Source organism: Lates calcarifer, linkage group LG21 (genome assembly GCF_001640805.2).
Source record: "Lates calcarifer isolate ASB-BC8 linkage group LG21, TLL_Latcal_v3, whole genome shotgun sequence".
NCBI classification, from domain to species: domain Eukaryota; kingdom Metazoa; phylum Chordata; class Actinopteri; family Centropomidae; genus Lates; species Lates calcarifer.
The window spans coordinates 23,825,989-23,844,464 of record NC_066853.1 but is presented as its reverse complement, the minus strand read 5'-3'; positions in this window follow the sequence as shown (position 1 = coordinate 23,844,464).

Below are 18,476 nucleotides of genomic sequence, written 5' to 3'. Positions count from 1 at the left end.
GATCAACCGTGTTGCATGGCCTCCTAGACTTAACCCTGTGTTGGGTGAGAGAAATATCCCAGTATGGCTCACTTACTACAGGATTCATCCATCTGGATCGTTCAGAGTGTTCCATGAGTAGACTTCAGAAATTACCATTTTGCTTTTTTTAGTTTTCCCTCATTTCGCCTCATCCACTTCTTGAATTCTTGGCTCCCTGTGTTTCCCACAGTGGGTGTCTCAGTGAACTCATGCGGACTTGCACACGTCCCATGTGGTGTGAGAATAGTGGCAGCAAGTGAGTCAGTTGTGTCCCTTGCCTCAACAGGTGTTACAGTTCGGCTGGTTTGTACCTCGGCTAAACTTCCCCTCTGTCATTTCTTGTTTTACATCCATCCATCCTTCCCATTGTTGTGAGCTCAATATCTCAGGAATGTCCTGAGGGAATTTCTACAAATTTGGCACAAACATTCACTTGGGCTCAGGGATGACTATCACTGTCACTGTTACCTCACAAAACATGTTTTTTTTGTCCATAACTCAGGAATTCATACACTAATTATGAAAAAAAAATCACATAAATGGTCAGTTTCACTGTGACGTCATAATACTCAGCAAAAATGCTTTTTACTCATTATTATTCAACGCCATAACTTGAGAATGGAAAGGGGGATCGTGACAGTATTTACAGCAAATTAACTGTTTGGTGAACCCATACAACCACAAGATGGTAATTCTAGTGCTTGTTGTTTTATAGGACCAGGATGGTGTCATGTATGGTTCATCCAATCCCCATAAAACTTTTTCCTAAAAAAACTAAATGATCCATGTATGGATATGATATGTTTTATGTTATGTGCCATTTTAAATTTGAATGAAACATAATTTCTGAACAGAAATGTTTTTGCTAACAAGATACTGCTTTTGTTGCAGCCACAGTAAAGCTACAGTACACTGAAAACTACATCCATATTGAATGTATGTTTTTTTTTCCACAGGTGAAACGTTAAGATGTTTTGTTTATTTATTCTTTTTTATGATGGTGTGAGTAGCTGCTGGTGTTTGTGGTGTGATGACATTACAGACAGGAAACTGACAGTGTAACAGTGTAATTTTTCAAAAGCTAGCAATTCTGGTAAATAACATTTATTCTTTAAGAAATGTTACTGCTACTTACTAGAGTAAGCTGGGTAGATGATAGATTTTTCCTGCCTGCATATTTAATGATTTTAGCAATTTTTGACTAACAAAGGGACAAAGCTTGTCTTTTCTGTAAGAACTTAATATCTGGCCTTTATGTAAATTGGCCCCTAAATATGATTGAAGAGATCAACTCGCTTTCATTCTGTTTTCCTGTTCAGTTTAAAAAAGCTATATCAGAACTGTTTGATGATATTCAGCAATAAAAGCAAGACTTTCCGGTGTACAGGAACTTTTCTAATGCATTAATATGCGGATTTATGTAGGAAGGTGTATAAAGATGGAACCTATAGGAAGGATAATGTCTGTCATCTTGTCTTGTTTATCAGGAAATGAATGAGTTTCATTTGTATATTACGAATGCATTATTTTTCTGCAGTATGCTCCATGGAGGCCCTCTGCACTTCACTTTAAAGCTACTACATTTACTTATCTCCACTCTTGGGCTCTTTAGACACATTCCATTAATGCTGTAGTTGACATTTAAGTGTGAAACAATTATGTGTAGCAACTGAGCGGGCGAAGAGCTGCAGGTTTCCAGGCCAGAGGGGTTTTTCAAGCACGAATCAGTCCTATGTATCCACGAGACTAATAGAGTTGTCTATCACAGAATAAACACAAAGTTTATCATTGGACATGCTGCCCAAGGCATGAGATAGATTTTTCTTTAAAGTTCACCACTCGAGGGACAGTATCAGACTTGTTGAGACAGTAGCAGAGGACAGTTTGAGGCAGGGGTGGAGGCAGGTGGTGGGGTGGGGTGGGGTGGAGCACTGGATTGCCTCAGTATTTAATATTGATCCTTGGATCTTGCCTCCACCTTGCCAGCCTGAGAGAGTGAGCCAGGATGAGTTTCCAGATGGAGTGTTGGAAGATGTGAAGTGAGAAGGAGATCAAATCAGCAGTTTTGGTTTCGAATCTTGCTCAAATGAAACTACTTTTGTGGAAACGCAGTTTTAATGAAGTTAATCCTTTTCAGTCTGTGGGTGGAGCTTTGGAAATTTGAGCTTAATTGAGAGCTCAGTCAGCCAAGGAGGTTTATGTGTGTGCATGTCAGTGCATTCATGAATGCGTGCATTTGTGTGTACGTGTGTGTTGTGAAATGCTACCAACATTCTAGTTCAATTGCTAGATAATTATTTACTTTGATTGTTTGTACACTCACTGGGGCAAACTTAGATAGGTTGTAATGTTGAGCAAATTACAGTTTTTCTGTTGATGGTGCACTGATGGTATAGTAATGAGATACTAAGCAGAGAGATACTAAGAGACAGATTATGGCTCCTGGCATTTTATATACAGGATGTGGTTGAGTACACATATCATGAGATAACAGCATGGATGAAATTCATGTAAAAAAAATGTGTTGGAAATGGTTTTGAACTAATATCGGAAAGATATCTGTGTCTGTATTTCACAAAATGTAGCAGAAGACTTTCTTTTTGTTTCTGTAATTACCAGTGTCTATTCAAGACCACCTAAAAAAACAACAACAACAACAACAAAAAAGCAACCTCTAAGCACTTGTGCAGTGGGAACACAATTATGCCAAATCCAGAGTACATGATATAAGTAACAAATGTGAGGCATTAGTGATGAAAAGGAGTCATGAGTATGACAATTGCTCATTTATCTCTATGTAGTCTGTAAGTGTAGTAGACAACCCACATGCTATACACCACACTAACTTGCAAGTTAGGAAATTATAAAAAATAGTTTAATGATAATAGGATAGCAGACCTGTTATTTGAATGGTATACTTCTCTCAGTTATTCATTTATACATAAAAAAAAAAAACTATGTTGAAATGTGTATTGCTAATAAATAAAATGTGTTGTTGTCAGTGTTTTAAGTTTTTAAGTAATGCACATCTCCACAGTTCTTGAAAATATGTTGAATTTTCATCACAGTCTATCTTTGGTGTGACATCACAGACTTAAAAAAATTTCAATCTACATTTCCTGGAAGTGCCAGAGGGTATAATCCATCCATCCATTCATTATCTATACCATATATCTTGTTCTTAAGGTTTGTGGGGGGCTGGAGCCAATACCAGCTGACACTGGGCAAGAGGTTGTGTACACCCTGGGTATTTAGCCAGTCCATCACGCAGCAGAGGGTATAATATTTTTGATATTCAATGAAGTGAATAGATAACATTTAAAGCAGCATTCCTTTCTTTCCTTTTTTTTCTCTGCCACATCACATATTACTATCATATACGAGGTGCAATCAAATAGTTTCCTAGACTATGCCTATAACAAGCAAAAACTGTACCTGCCACCGTCCCCTTCAAGGTAGTCATCTTGTGCAGTGATACACAACTTCCAGTGCTCCTACCCTGCTTGGAACGCTCCCTGGAAGTCCTGTTCTGAAAGCATGTCAAGCACCATCTGCTACTCACACTCGACCCCACTGCAACAACATAGCAAACCTTTAGCTTGTTCAAAACTGCAATGAAAATGCAATAAAAACTTGTGCATTTTCTATTCAGTATGAGCAGGTGCATTGTTCAGTTCAGAATTCACTTCAGTTCAGTCAGGAACAATTCAGGACATTTGCACCAAACATCAATCCTCAGATGCCTCAGAATGGTGGTGGTGGCTAATGTCGCAGAAAAGGACGAGCATGATCTTTGTTGTGCTCAACTAGTTCACACCAGGAACAGTCTTAGAACTTTTTGATCTCACCTCATAAAGTAATACTGGCAAACATGTTAAGAAATAATTACCTAGGCTTCCAGCAGACACAGAGAAATATTAGCATTCCATTAGAATTGATCATCATGTTTATTTGAAATGTAAGTCCAATATATTATTATTCAATATTAAATATCTTTTTATTTTAACTTTATGGTTTTGGGGTGGTAATTCATCACTACTTATCAGTCAAACACTGTCAGTCTGTCACTAACACTCAATTTAACCCAAGACCACATCAAGATTGAACAAAATTGCAGGTGAAATTGAGACATGACCACTAAATTGTAGACTGTAGACCAGACAGTCCAGGCAGTCTTATCAGCATTACATTGCCAAAACAAATAAGTAAGGTATCTGTTCAGTGTAAGAGATCCAGACAGATCTTAACCACATCCAGACAGAGTGTCCGCAATCTGGCCAGAGAGGAAGGACACCACAAGAAGTCCTTGTAGGTAAATGGAGAAAGGGTGATGTTGTCACAGCGTAAAAAAAGGAAAGTTAAAATGTGATAAATATCTAAATAGCAGACTAGTTTAATTTATCCCTTTATACTTAACCCTCAGCCAAGGTGAGCAGCAGTAATAAACAAAGAACAATCAGAGTAGTTGGCTGCACAAAATGTGATGTCATAAACTGAAGGACAGGATGAGCAGGCTCATATTGATATTGCCATTTATTCTTGTGTTGCTTCTCAATGAGCTTCATATTTTAAAATCATATTGCTGAATTTGGAAAATCAGGTATTTGCTTGTCATTGATATCTTATATGAGGCTAAATGAATTGATCTAGGCAGTGGTCAGATTTAAAGCTTTAAAACTGCTTCAGTCAATATTTTGTATTGACAATGGTCAAATGACTGTGTGTAAGGTGAAAGGAGTCACTCATAGTCATGAACTCACATAGAATTGTGACTCTGCAATTCCCCTTAGCTCTGTGAAGGATTTCTTCTAGCCCATTGTTCTGGTTTTATGGCCCACAATGTTACTGTTTGGTTAGATTTTAAGCCACTGCAGGCAGCTATAGACCCACAGGACTCTACCTGTCCAGGGCTAAACGGCAGTCAAAGTTAGCAACTAGCAAGTGAACATAGTGGAGCATTTAGCAGGTAAAGAGCCAGTAATTTCCCCCAGGAGTTGGCAGAGACCAAAACAGAGTTAACAGGAGAGCGACATAAACGCAACTTCAAATGAATGTTAATGTTGCTGTGTGTCTGCTGGATATGTAAATACATAAAAACAACTTTTTAAGATGCTAATATGAAAATATTGTGTTTATAGATTGTCGTATCAACACCAAGTCAAGCAAAACAATCAGTGAAAGCAGGTTTAAAGATATTGTTTCTCTGTTTGTTTTGGTGTGAAAATTTCCCACACATTTTTACAGGTACATTTTCTCTGTGGTTCAAAAAAATCACAGTAAAAGAGAAAGCAATACAGACCATCAAAACATAACATGTTAGAAATTTTAATCTGCTCAAAAATACAAATTTTGCTGCCTCAAGTGCCTCCAGCATATGCTGATTAAGTCCATCCTTGTTACTGTTGTCGGTATCACACCATTGATACCGGGACAAAGTATGTAAGTATTCCCACCTAATATTGGCATTTTAATTCCAAACACATAGAAATACAGATGCCAGCCCACATCAGTGCTACTGTAGCAAAATCAAACCAGAATGAAGAAAGCAGACAGAAAGACTAAGAGACAGACAGACAAGGACAGAGTTATGGTAACATTCCTTAGTACCAGAATCTGTTTCCCGTCACCTTAGGCATTCTCAGACCCGTGGCTTCTCATCACCAGCACCTCAGACCCATCCATTTTTTAAAAATGACTATTTGATGGCAGGCACAATTGCCCATGGCAGTGGCTCCTTTCTTTTTCCTTTTCCTCCAACTCAGCTCTGAGACAGTGGGTGGAAATAAGAAAGAGAATGAGAGGCAGAGGAAAAGAGAGGAGTGAGACTTGGTAAAAAAAGAAATGGCTGGAGCAGCCACATTTTACAGAGCATGTTTAATTTTTAAACACTACTCACTCCTGAAGCACCTAGATTTCAGCTGAACCTGCTCACTATGAATGTTTTAATTAAGAATATTTAAGTCCATAGCGTGATGTTGGAAGTGATGGTGGCAGGTTGTTTTTGTGTCTACTCCATCAACCCCAGCCTGTAAGTAAGTTAGGGACTTCTCAGGTGCAACAGTCATTACTCAGATGGGGTTTGAGGGGCAAGTGCAAGAATTTATGGGTAAAACAAAGCTGCCAGCATATAAATGACTTTCTTGTAAACACCACTGTAGGTGCTGCAGAGAAATGAAGCTTTTCTGTCTGGAGAGAGAAACCTTTAAGCAGAGCATTTGCAGGTAGATGTGCACACAATATAGATCATACACACACGTCAGTCATACCTGAGCACACTGGGAGTCAGCTTCTCTGCTGAACTGATTCATTCCTGCATATGCATACACACATACTTTCTGATAGATCAGAGAATCTTTATTTCTTGTAATTGAATCGTCTCAGGGCTTTTAATCCCAGCAGAGACCAGTCAGCACATACACCCAAGGTCACTGTCAGATGCACACACACACACACACACACACACACACACACACACACACACACACACACACACACACACAAGCTCAAAATACAATGAATACATGCTACACACAGTCTACACGAGGCACTTTCACATGCTCAGTAGTCACCCAGTACTGCACACCCACTGAAACAGGTGCTGAGAATGACAAGACATATTCTGTTGGTGGAAAGTCAAAGCAGATTGAAGTCTTTGTTCCAGTCTTTGTCTTTGCAAATGATTTAGACCCAGATTTTGCTGACACACATTTTCGACTGTTTAACTGATTAAATGGCTTAAGTAGATTTACTCCAAAAACAAACAGAAATGCTGTGGAGAGAGAGGACATCCTGCTACATACAGTGAAACCACAGGGCTTATATTCCAGTTTTGGATGCCAACGACATTTGAGAAGAGAGGAGGAGAAAGTTTAGTGCAGTTTCTTTAATTCTGCATTTTGCTGATTGGAAATTGTGCCAAAATTTAGGACTGAAGAGCAAACATGGTCAGATTAGAGGTGTGACTGTAGAACAGTGCACAAATGATTTCAGACATTTTGAAAAGCTCATGAAATTATGGTTCAACCAAACTTTTAAAATGTCATATCTGCTGTTACCCTACGTGTTAACTAGAAGTTGAACAGAGGAAGTGCTGTTTTGCACTGAATATGTTTTTTTGTTCATCTGTTTTTTTGTTCATCTATTGTACTGTCAGCTATGGAGCTCTAGGGCATTTCAAGCTTTTTAGATCAAAGGCTGAAATGCCTGGAAGAGACCCCACCAGTAATTTGTCTTAATAGACATATTATCATTTGTACATAGCCCTTACAGTGGCCATTATTTAGCATTTTGCAATACTAACAAGGGAGTTTCTGTGTATTTTTGTTGAATGAATGAAAGCGTGTCATGAAAATTGACAATTACATAAAAATAACAACTTTCCTAGAAGCAAAAATTTAATTCATGTTCATAATACTGTTGAAAAAAGTGAAAATGCACTGAGTCATGTAGACTGTAAGACCAGCCATTTAGCAGTTCATGTTTGCCATGTATTCATGGATGCAAACACATCTGTTGTTCGATTACCTTGATGCTAAAGAAAACTTTAAAATGTGATGATTATCTGACAGTTCTGGAGTTTAAGGAGCATTGTTATTGTATGATTTCTGAGCAGATGTTTATTTGTGATGGACATTCCTTAATAACCTCTGAACTAATTGTCAAGGGTTCTTGTTGATGTACACAACACTAAAATGTTTTTACTGACCAAAGACTGACAAAAATAATGAAGGATAAAGTTGTCCTGATCCCTCAACATTCTCATGGACAGTCCAAATTAACATTAGTATACTGTCAAGTGTTTGATGAGATTTTATGAGACACTGTTTAGCATTATTTCACTCAGCTTGACGATCCAGTCACTCCTGAGCATAATGCAATGCAATACAGTTACCTGTCACCGCCATCCCACTGATGTACAGTCGAGGGCAGTAAAGCATCCAGAAATGTAACAGTGCACCAATACAATGCAGCAAGTTACTAGCTAACAAACACGGATGTAAATAATACACATTCAAATTACTCTGCAAATATTTTATGATGACGTAAATATATTCAAAACCTTTGTTAGACCTCAAAGTTACCACACAAAACATTTTGAGAAGAAAAACTACATGTAAACAAAACAGTGTTTGTCTACACAAAACTTCCGCAGGGCAGCTTTAATGATTGTGACACTTCATTCACAGAACAAAAGACAAAAAGTTTTCAGCCATCTGAGGTTCCATGACTCTGCAGTACAGATGCCACTTGCAAAGAAAAGACACAGGTGAACCCACTTAATGTAATTGGCATTGCACCATGGCAAGACAATCAGATATTGGACAAGCTGATCAAGAAGGCCAGCTCTGTCCTGGGGTGCCCCCTCAACCCGGTGAAAGTGGTGGAAGAGAGGAGGACAGCGAGTTCCACCCCATGCAGGACAGTCTGACAGTACAGAGCAGCTCCTTCAGCAATAGGCTGCTACACCCAAAGTGTGTGAAGGAGAGGTATCGCAGGTCCTTCCTTCCTGCTGCTGTCAGACTCTACAACCAGCACTGCTCCTAGTACACCACATACTCACATGGACCATTTCACTAGGTTCTGGACTTTAATTAATTCATTCTAATCCAAAACAGCTGCTATCAGTCATTCACTGTGTGCAATACCATTTTCAAAATGTGCAATATCTGTATTTAGTTCAATCTGTCTCTATGTATAAAGTCCTGTGTATATTGCTCCTTTGTTCATATCTTTATTACACTGTCCTGTTTATACTGTTCTTATGTTTATATTTTTTAGAATATTATCTTTCTTATACCTTGTCTTTTACTTGTATTTATGCCTTTTTTTTCTATCTTTTCAATCTCTGATGCTCCTGCAACAATGTAAACTGCCCCTGTTGTGGGACTAATACAGGATTATCTATATATAGTACAGGATGATCTTATTGACATAACGACAAATCAAATATCAAATCTAGTTCTCATGGAAAACTCATCACATGTAGGGAATTACAATATACAGTTAATAAATAGGATAGTTCCCTTATTGCAACACAAACAGAAGAATAGAACTATGAACAGTATACATGAGTGCTTCCTGTGATAAATCTGGAGAAATGCCAGCTTCAGGTCAGATTCAAACCCTCTTGAGCCAGCAGCTAATGTTAGTTCAGTCTCCAGCAGTTATAGCCTGTGTGCTGTTGATTATAATTTAATGTAAACATGGCTGAACTGAATGACACACTTGACACAACTATTTCAAGTGAAGGTGTCACACACCCTGTGTCAATGAGGTGCAATAACAAAGCCTGTCTTGTAACAATTGTTGCCAGAAAGAAGTGTGTTTACAGTTAACATGAAGGCCTCAGCCAGCATTCAACATCTTCAACTGGACTCTAATATTCTCTGCCTTAACCGTTGTCTACTATAGAGGATCAGTAGAACATATAATATTACAGTATAATAAATTCCAATGCCAATCATCACATCATGGACAGTGACTATTGGCCTAGAGCTAACAGATAATAACTACGGCCTGACACAAGTCACATCAGCTGCTTATGGCACTTCCATCAAAATGTATTTCTCACTGAGGACATTATTGTAGACAGATAGTGTCTCCTTCATGTTTCTGCTGATGAAGATTCTTCATCATCCAAACTATGTCCAAAACTGTCCAATACAATGCAATGTCTCAGAGCTTTTCTATGAGAAGATACTGCATGGCAGAATGGCCTCATGGAGGTGTGTTTATCATCTCAAACTAACCAGTGCTGCAAAACAGTATACATTGCATTTAAATAGGCTACCTCTCCTCTGGATGTGTCTTTGTACATTTCCTGCAAAGCTTGTGACAGGAGGGTAAAAAGCACCCAGGGGGATTTTTGCAGGATGATTTATTCACTGCAGACCAGCAGATAGAAACACCACTTATTTACATTTTGTTTTAAAAGTGGGCTTGGCAGCTGTGTAGAACTACTGCTAATGACAAATGGAATAAAGTGATAAATAAACAAATCTTCAGACCTAAACAACCACATAGATTGCTTGTCCCTACCCCCATGCCAGCAGCAGGCACGCGGGACCTTCATGGTCATGGTAACATTAATAAACACATGATTAAGCTTGTGAAAGAGTCACCGTTTGTTTAGGTTTAGACACAAAAACAACTTGGTTAGGTTTAGGAAAAGGAAAAATGGTTTGTGTTAAAATAAATACTTCCCTAAGGTGGAGGAAGGCTTATACAGTTGGTGGGAGTTAAGCAAAAAATTGGAGATTACACAGAGGTCTGTGGGCAGCACGGTGGTGCAGTGGTTAGCACTGTCGCCTCACAGCAAGAAGGTTCTGGGTTTGAGCCTGGTGCTTTTCTGTGTGGAGTTTGCATGTTCTCCCTGTGTATGTGTGGGTTCTCTCTGGGTACTCCAGCTTCCTCCCACAGACCAAAGACAAGACATGTTAGGTTAACTGGTGACTCTAAATTGCCTGTAGGTGTGAATGTGAGTGTGAATGGTTGTTTGTCTGTATATGTTGGTCCTGTGATGGACTGGTGATCCATACAGGGTGTACCCCGCCTCTCACCCAATGACAGCAGGGATAGGCTCCTTAATGGATAAGTAGTATAGATAATGGATGAATGGATGGATGGACAGAGGTCTGCACAAGCCCTTGTGTATACCTTCTGATGACCATATTTATGTTGTGCTCACATTGTTGCGGATATGCAAAATATATTATTTATTTATTGATTGATTGATTTATGTTTTTTTTTTTTTTAATTATTTAGGTGGGGGATCATATAAGTAAACATTGTTACTTATAGATAATTACAGATGTGTTTATGTATGTAGGGCTTTGTTCCTCATATGACAGAGTGAAAACTGAAGTCACATAGGGAATGTTATGGTGTGTGCAGTGATGGCTGACCTCAGTCCCACCACTGAAATACAACATCAAACAGAAAATATACACTTCAAGCTGTGCTCTGTACTGTAGATTCACCTAGTGTGTGTGTGTGTGTGTGTGTGTTTGTCCTCAGGCTATTGTGCATGACTGGCAGAACAAGACAGGGCCTAATTGACAATGCATATCATATATTACTGCAGATGGACAACTACTAGCACTGTGTTGTGCTGTCTGTGTGTGTACTTGTATTAACCATGTTGTGAAGACAAAAATGTGTTCACAGTTACTCACCTCCCATTCCAGATAACAAAGGTGTTGCCCACCTGAATTTTAGGGTTCATGTTAGATTATGGTTGAGGTTAAAGGATAGGTTTGGTAGTTTTTTCAAGTCTATTCCTTTGATTGCTGTAGTCATTTCACTTCTTGCTGAGTGTGAAGAGATTCTTTCCCTGTTGATACACAGTAACAAATGGGCAGCAAATCTCACAAGCTGCATTTTGTGTGTAAAGACTGTGACCAAGAACTCTTTCAATACACAGATAGCATTTGAGTGTTATATTTAGATTTAGCCTATTCTTTAAAATCAGTGGAGACTTAAAATATTGTAAGTTTAAGCATAGAGCTGTTTTTTTTTTTTTGCATCAGATCTCATGTGAAGCATCAAAACTTCAAAAAATTTGCGCAGTGTTTGCTGGGCTTCAGGGTTGGGTTACAGTTAGCCATAGTGAGGGTTGGTCTCCAGAGAATGTAGACATGTAGAGGCAGATATGATGATAAAAGGAGGAAACAGAGACACAGATGACATTGTTTTATCTTTAAGCAGTCTGCAATTGATTCTCAAGGTTCTTGGAAAGACAGTGGGACTCATTCATCTATTCATCATACTATCAGAGTTGTTACACAGCCAAACTCTATATTTACCAACTCAGTCTTCGTTGGAGACAAACAGAGATACATATCTGTTTAGAACATCTCTCTGTGCATTTCAAAGAATTTGAATATTTGCAGTGCACATGGACGACTACTGGATTTACACAGTGATAAAGACCACCCCCTTTGTGACTAAATATACATCATTCAGCCTTAACATTAAAGCCAGTTACCAATTTTAATGTTGTGGCTGAATGTTGTATATATACAGCATATACTTATATATACACAGTATATAATGATAATATCTATCTAGATAGAATAATATATAGATTATCTGCCTGATGTGACCTTAGGATCATCTCCACAATAAATTTGGTTCTCTTCCACAACACCTTGATGAATGAGGGTCCCAGTGTGCTTAGATGAATACCAAGTTTTGATGAGATTGAGTCAGTCAGTGTAATCTTAATGGATTATGTGGGCAATTAGGTTTAATGTTCATCCTCATTTAGAGGATTTATTACTACATTTGATGTTCAGCTGAAGACCAAAATTGTTTAAAAGCTGTCCAGGGTTCTTTTTTTTTTTTTTTTTTTTTTGATCTCATTGGACTGTAAATCTGTCTCCAACTGAGCACTTCTATCTACAATCTCCTGTGGGTATGTTGTCCAAAAGGCTCGGGTTTTTAGAACAGACTGACATCTCAGACAGGAGGATAGGTGTTCTGATTCTATCAGAAACATGTTCCTATTTACTGAATTGGATTATGACATTGTTTTAAGAAATTCACCTGCATTGGGAATATTGTATAAGGCTCTCACTATATTGCATACTTTTTGGACTGAGTCAGACACTCTGCCTTTTAATATCACTTCATGAGTCATAGTACAGCAGTATTTTACCAGGTGGAGCTGGGAGTCCTGCAGAGGGAGTTGGACTTGTGATAAGCTATATATAACAGGTCCAAAATATAATATTAAAATATTATAAAAATAGTACTGATTCTGGTCTTAGATTTGAACAGTTTGTATCGCTGAATGAGCCAAGACATCCTAGAGCTAACTGCTGCTCTGCTGCAGTTCTTCAGAACTTCCAGATGGTCAGTGTCTGAATTATTAATTTTCTCCAGTATGGCGAAAGTTCTGTGGTTCCCATGAGTCCTGTCACACAAAAAAGTCTTAAAAATAACTTCATGAAAAGTCATATATAGTACTCTTTTGTTGGATATCTTCTAAATGGACAAATTTGATGATAAAATTAGTACTTACCACCTCTTCCTGAAAATAACACCTTAAATTGAACCATTTTAATAAAGCCCCTTTCACTCAAGAGTATGGTGGCCGTATGGTAACAAAATGGCATCAACTACTGGATTGACTGGTCTGTCAAGTGAAGAGGTTCATTGCCTATATTTAGATATTGTATTTAGTTGTTAGTTTTTAAAACTATAGGTAATAGCGGACATATCCTCTCCCTTCCTCCCTTTCATCCTCTTGGTCTTCCATATATAAGCTGTCAACGTAAAAACGCAAAAGGCATTCGGTTTATCCGTTCTAGGCTACTATAGGAACATGGCAGCCTCTGTGGAAGAGGACCCTATGTAGATAAAAATGGCTCATTCTAAGTGAAGGAAGATGCAATGATTAATAGTTTTAGGTGATTATAAACTATTATACAACAACAAGTAGTTCCAACCAAGCAATCTGATTGGTCAACAAGACATTTAGAATGTGCTCAAATCAGCATGACAGCATGCCTTACTCATCACTAAAAATATTACTCCACCATATACATTTTACTTTGTTGGTAATAGTTGTACAATTGCAGTATTACACTTTCCAGTATATGTCTATAAATGTTAAACACTGATCCTTAAAGAAAAACTGCATATATGCTGTAATTTACAGCTACAGTTAGGATTACCTGCTGCATAGACAAACTGCTGCATAGAGAAAACAGTAAAAGCAACAGGCCTCTACTGCATGAAATCTCCATTATCATGAAATTCCCATGTTTTGATAGTGTTCTGAGTGGCTTGCCAACAAAGGAGTGAGTAGGGACCACTAAAGACCGAGTGATCTGCCCACAACTGCTCAGTTTAAATGATTTCAGTGGATGTAATGTAATCTCATGTAATAACTAAATTTTAATATACAGTGACTTTTAGTTGCACAGTCTCTAATTCCCTTTGCTCTTCCTAAAATAAAACTGATAACACTTTACAACATGGTACAAAAAGCTTTGTGTTGTTACAAAGGAAAAAGTAAGGAATGGTACAGGAATGACTGGATAGCTGAGGAGTTGTTAATAAGTAGTTCCATCACTCTGACGCCAGGGCTACGGACTAGATTATTATGAGCCACTATTATGAGGCACTATCATGGTTTTTCATCACCTCGCGTTCCACCTCAATCAGCTCTTGAATCCACCCCTGAGAAAACCTTTTATTCTTTTATTTCAGCTTCCACACAAACCGAACCCTGGGCACACAAACACACTTACACACACACACACACTGACACAGACATGTGTACAGTGCACACACGAAAATGGACATACAAAATATGTACATGCAGGTACAAGATATGCAAGCTTTTGGCTGCTCTAATCCATAATTGATGATAAGGCTGTTAATGTATAATGTGTACATTCCCTGGGTTAGATCTATGTTCAAGATGCCTGGACTAAGACTATTCTTCATCTGGGTTCACCCTGAAGCCTCAGGCTGCTCAGGATACACATTTCTCAGTCAAACTTCACAGGTTCTAATCTCACTGCACTGCTTCTTGTATCCACAAGTTAACAGCTCCCATGGTATTTGTAGGATTTTGTTTTGTTTTGTTTTGTTTTTTAAAATCCATAAATTATAAATATAAATATATCTTTGTTTATAGAGAAATGGGATGATCCTGGCAAAAATGGTGCTGTCCACGTGTAGCTGTAAGCCAACAGATTCTGGGTGCCTCAGTCAGATCTATGGGGCAGCAGTGTGCATTGCTGCGTTCCATAGGCAGTCAAAACTATTATATATATGCAAAAGTATATATACTTTGTGTGTGTGTGTGTGTGTGTGTGTGTGTGGATCAGTGTTCTGAGACTTGAGAAGAAAATCAACCTGAAACAATAAAAGTGTGGGGGACAAAAATAAGATTTTGACACACCACCACTCCTCCTAATTTGATTTTGCAGGACAACATCAAAGGTTCATAAAGACTGTTATTGCTTCCTGCAATGATTTAATTTGTCCTTGGCCAAAGACACTGGCTTTGGGTGCTGTTTCCATCCATATAGTTAGCAGCAGAGGTATGTATGTATATATATGTGACAGCAATAAAAATGGCATAAACTGACTGTGTGCGCAGCAGATCTCTTGGCTGTTTCAAAAGTTACAGCAGACAGGTTTCTGTGTGAAGAGTCAGTGTCTGAGGGCCAAAGGATGTGTGTGTTTGTCTTTATCTACTGTATCTGGGGTATCTGTGCATATTCAACAAAAGAGGTCAGTGTTGCGGTGTTGCACAAGCAGATTTACTGCTGTATGAATAAGACCGATTGTTAGAATCACAGAGCGGCTCTGCCTCGTACACTGAAATGATCTGTTTGTCTGACATTATTTTCAACAGCTTTGTGAACGTTACACTATCAAAAACCACACATAGCTCCAGGATATTTGTGAGTTCTCAACATGGAGCAAGGAGGGGGAGGAGGAAGCCTCAGAGAACGTATTTGATTTAACTGTGGACATGCATATTAAACCACACAGACAGAAAAATGAAAGTGCTGAGGCTGAAACAAACAACATCACATGCTTTAGCAGAGAGTAGCCTTGCATGAGACAAACACAGAGTACACATACACTTACACAACATGCAAATGCATATACACACTCAGAAAAACCAAGAATAAACAAATTAAGTGGTGGTGGGGGGATTTAAAGTCAGGAAAGGTCATACAAAGACTGAGGATCTAATAATAATCCTTTAAGGAAAATATCACTGGTTTAAGGAAAGAGATCATGTTTCTGTGTGTGCAGGTTTACTCAAGGATAACACACAAGCAAAAGAAATATGAAGAACACCGTCTAGAAAAAAAGATAAAAAAATAAAATAAAATAAAACTTGCTAAAAGCAGTAGCATTCTTAACTGTGAGACATGTGGTCAGAGTTACAAGAAAGCCTTTTTAATTGATTTACCACACATCAGCCACTCGTGAGGAACACAGGAACAACGCCCTGGGGGAAAAATAGTACTCAGAAAAAAGTTTGACCTTTTTGGAGGTTGGTGAACTTACACAATTGGGTAATGTGTAATTTTGTCATTATTTGTTTTCTACTTCCCACAATTAAAAGAGATTATTATGTTTCTTGTTATATTCAAGATACAACTTTCTTTGTTGTGTTGGATCCAGTTTTTTCTTTGCCCAAACTAATTGCCCCTCATAACATTACAAAATCAGACATTTCTTCTGTAACTAGTGAAATAACAACTTTCTCTGGCAGATTTGATCAGCTGCAGCTAGCTAGTTTGGCTTTAGCTCCATGAGGTGGATGTAAATGTCTCAAGCTGACTTTTAAATGTCGCCAGCCGACTTGTTGTAAAATGAGGATCCTGTAAAAGAACAAGCTGACACTAGGCAGAATACTATACACAGCTCAGTCATATACTAGATTTTGACCCAGTCTTCTTGTGTTGATGCATGGGTCCCCCCCATCAACCCAATTTCTAAACACCTGTAGTGCACTGAATGGACAATATGAGGGTAGGGGTGGGAGGGCTTAAACATTGGTTTTCTGAAGTGCAGAAGTGCATGTGTGAAGACCGGTTTGACTGGAAATGCAAATGAGCTGCGTTCTCTCTGCATACAGTACCTACATCATCAGTGACAGTACAATAGTAGTCAGTACAGTACAGTGCAGCTGTTTAATGTGCATGTATGTAACAACACACTTAGTCAATCACGTTTGTTGGTTAAAGGTAGTGTATGGGAGAATTTATAGCACTTAATGTTTATTAACCCCAGCTCTCTCTGTTGCCCGTAACAGTCTGTAAAGATCTCAGGTTGAGTTTTCAAGATGCTCGCTCCCAAGTGCCTTGCCACAACAAAACTCTCTCTTCTGCATCGCTACAGCACCAGCATTGTATTATTGTTAGCTTGGTAATGGAGTACAACATAAACTCCACACAAAAACAAAAATGAAAAAACTCAGTTGGGCCAAACAGGAAATGGAGCAGCATAAGGCAGGGCATTTGATTCAAAGAGCAACCTTCATTCAGCTCTGAAGATCAAAACCGACCAATTACCTGTGTAATGTCTGTGTAACCTGGTTAATTAACTGTGTGTAAATACACTTTATATAAATGTGGGAAAAGTAAAGCTAGCAGTGGTGGAAGAAGTATTTGGAGCCTTTACTTACAGTGGCAAGAGAAAGTATGTCAACCTATTGGAATGACCTGGTGTTCTGCATTAACTGGTCATAAAATGTCATCTGATCTTCATCTAAGTCACAAGTACAGACAAACACAATGTCCTTAAGTAAGTGGTAAAAACCTTATTTGGGAGCAATAACCTCAAACAAGAGCTTGTGGTAACTACAGATCAGACCTGCACACTGCTGCAGCTCAGCCATATTCTTAAGATGTCTGGTGTGAGTGGCTCTCTTGTGGTCATTCTACAACATCTCCCTCAGTTAAGGTCTGGGCTCTGACAAGAGGTGGATCTTCTTTGTTTGGAGTCATTTCTGTCGCAGATTCACTTTGATGTTTGAGGTCATTGTCCTGCTGCATCATCCAGCTTCTACTGAGCTTCAGCTGATGGACAGAGGTCTCAGCTGTTTGATAGAGCACATTTCTGGTTTATAAGATATATATTTATGTAGATATATATTTATTTATATTTAATTTTAATTTATTTTAATTAAACTTAACTAAACCTGACTGAAACACTTCTGGCACCTAGATGAAGATCATTAGGCTCAAAAAACACCAAGGTATGCTGCAGTTTTCAGGCCCAGACCTTTTCTGGAAAATTCCCTCCATGATGTGAGCTACAGAAAAATAACTTGTGTATAGCATATTCATGTGTATACATATGTATATATAATTTTAAATGTATTTGTCTTCTTGAGAGATGATTGAAAAGAATAAATAAATACTGTTTGTTGAAACAAGCAGCTTTTGCAAAAGCTGAAATTTTTAATGAATTAAAATGTTCTAATATTCTTATTATAATCCTATGAATTTATAACCTAATTATAAACCTATGATAAATCTAGTGCCATTAAAATGATTATATACATATGATTTCAGACATTTGTTGTAGATGATTTAAATAACATTATGGTGACAGTTTAGGTAAAAAAATTTTAAAAAAAGAAAAAGAAAGAAAAAAGAAACTATAGGATAAACAGAAAGTAAAAAAAAAAAAAGCCAGCAGAGTAAAAAAAAAAAAAAAAAAAAAAAGACCTGCTGGAGGATGTCAGCTAGATTGTCTACAGAAATCAAAAGAGGATTAGAAATAGTGAACTGTGGTGGGCTTTTCATCCAGCCAGACTGATCCATCCTGTCAACACACACCATGTGAGGAGGAGTCTCTAATCTGGCCCAGAGCAGGACGGTCACAGCTGAGCGGCTCCTGGCGCAAGAGGTGCTGGCCCACCTGACTCTACCAGACACACACACACACACACACACACACACACACAC